Here is a 2,631-nt window from a genome sequence, read left to right as displayed (position 1 = left end):
GCCGCCCGCCCCCCACCTGGCTGGCACTTGGGGTTGCTCCAGTGCGCGCCCAGCCCGCAGTGTGCAGGGAGGGCCTTGCGGGGCCGTGTTTCTGCTAGTGTGGGCCGGACTCGCTCTGGGCGACAGAGCCTTGCCCAAGCCCAGTGCTCCGCTCTGCCCAGGTGATGGAGCCGACGGGGAGGGGGCGCTGCGGGCCCGGGAGCACCAGGGCTGCAGAAACCGAGCCGGCCCCACTGGCCACCAAGGGGAGGGGGGGAAACGAGGGGCTGGGGGCTGCTCCCATCAGGGGAACTGCGGTGCCAGCCCCTGCCCCTCGGCCCTGGAGAAGCCAAGGGCGAGCGGCTGCACCTTCGGGGCCCCCCGAGGACCCTCCAGCTCGTCCTCTAGGCCTGGAGGGCGGGGGAGGTGCAGAGTCTGACCCTGAACCCAGGGTCAAATGCACGCAGGCGCTGGCGGTGTGTGCAGCCCTACTGTGTGCGGGCCCTCACCGCCAGCGCACTGCCCCCGAGGAGGCCCGCCCGGACCTGGACATGGCCTGGACCCGCCCCTGGACCCACCCCAGACCCGCCCCAGACCTCAGACCCGCCCCTAGACCCAGACCCTAGACCCGCCCCAGACCCGCCCCAGACCTGCGTCCCCTGCGCCCTGGCCGCGTGCGCCCCGGGGTGCGCGCTTTGGGACGCGGGGCGGGGCCGGCAGCTCGGACAGGCCTCAGGTGCCCTCGCCCGTGCTGGACCTTCCCCGAGCACGTGTCCAGGCGCCCAGACGTCCTCCGGCCTGCCCGCCCATCCCGCGTGTGCAGGGGCGCGTCTCAGCGCGTGCATGCGTGCGAGTGCCCGTGTGGTTCGTGTGTCGGAGTGCATGCATGCACACACGTGTGTGCCACGTGTGCGTGGATGTCTGCGTGCATACGTGCGTGTGTTTCTGTGCAGGTGCGTGGACACACCCATGTTCCTGCGTGCGGGGACCGGAGTCGTGTCCGATGCAGGATGACTGACTGCTGGTGCGCCCCGCCCGCCCTGCAGCCCCCACGGCTGGTGGGACGAGCCCGGCGAGATCCCCTGGCAGGCTCCATGTCAGGGGCTGGCCCCTTCCCGCCCGAGTCACGGTTCCGCGTCTGATTCCGAGAGGCTCCTGTCATCCCCACTGGGGTTTTCGCTCCTGGTCACTGTCGGGGGTGCTGGGGCGACGCTGGGGCCTGAGCACGAGGATCTGCCGCCCGGAGCAGGCCCCGCTGTGACCGTCCTACCAGCACGATGCCCCCAGCCCACCCCCCAGGCCCGCAGGGTGTGGCATCCCGCCCTGCCCCTGCCCTGCTGCTCCGTGACTGCTTGCACCTGTCACGGTGCTGGCTTGCTCCCGGTGTGTGGCCGTTACAGACAAGCCTGCTAGTACTTGTGTGTATGTATGTTGCAAATGTTGGGGTCCCGTGTCCGAAAGATCACACAAAGCAGTGAACTCTGCACTATAAAATTTTATTTGGCACAAGTCAAACAAGCGTGAGTTCAGAAAGCTGAAAGCGCTGAGGAGGCTGAGGAGGCTGAGGAGGCTGAGAAGGCTGAGGAGGCTGAGGAGGCTGAAGAGGCTGAGGAGGCTGAGGAGGCTGAAGAGGCTGAGGAGGCTGAGGAGGCTGAGGAGGCTGAAGAGGCTGAGGAGGCTGAGGAGGCTGAAGAGGCAGAGGAGGCTGAGGAGGCTGAGGAGGCTGAGGAGGCCTGAACGTCTCTCGAGAGAATGCACAGAGCCCCGCGATGGGTGTCTGCCCCGGCTGCCTCCTTCTCTGCTCCAAGTCGGGCTCTGCTTTTGTGTCCCTGGGATTTTCCTAAGCTGGAAAGAACCCGTGTTGGCAAATCAGCTTTTACTCTCAGCACATTGTTCACAGGGGCTTATTTTCTGAGCCTCTTTCCACTGAGAGAGTTTGCTGTGTCTTTCATGCGTCCGTGTCAGGCAGCGACTCTGGAATTGCCGCTCAGTTCAGCTGGAGGCTTTGGGCGGGAACAGCAAAGCATCCGTGCTCGGGCCTGAAGCCAGGACAGAGTCATTTGTATCTTCCTGGCTGCCAGCGCCAGTGGCTGGGCCTCCCGAGGGCCTGGTGGCTTTAAACGTCTTTCCAGCACAGCATCTCTCTCGCGAGTGTGTCCTAGTTTCTGGAGACGGCCTCCCCTCTCGCCCCTCCTGCCCAGGAGCCCTTTCCGTTTGGAAACTCAGTTTCCTGCCAGTGGAAGCCACGGCCTTGCCCCGCAGTGAGTCTCTCGCCTCAGATACTGCCGGAATGAGTTAAAGTGATCTTGTACACCAGCCCACAAACTTTAGTGCGATTGTAACCATGGTACCTAAACTCTAATAAATTCTGTGATCTTTCAAAAAGAAAGAAAATGTGGGGGAAAATTTCCCTCCTATTCTATTCTGGAAGGGTTTGTGTATTGTTCTCTTCTTAACGTTCATTAGACTCTACCTGCAAAGCCACCTTGGCCTGAAATTTGTTTTGTGTATATGTAGTTTTAACTGTAGCACTGTCGTCCCATTGGTCACCGATTTGCTCGAGCGGGCACTAGTAACATCTTCCTTGTGAGACTTGTTTCTGTTTTTGGCATATCGAATATGCCACAGGGAGCTTGCCAGGCTCTGCCGTGC

This window comes from Sorex araneus, chromosome 6 (genome assembly GCF_027595985.1).
Source record: "Sorex araneus isolate mSorAra2 chromosome 6, mSorAra2.pri, whole genome shotgun sequence".
In the NCBI taxonomy this organism is placed as follows: domain Eukaryota; kingdom Metazoa; phylum Chordata; class Mammalia; order Eulipotyphla; family Soricidae; genus Sorex; species Sorex araneus.
This window is presented reverse-complemented; position numbering follows the sequence as displayed.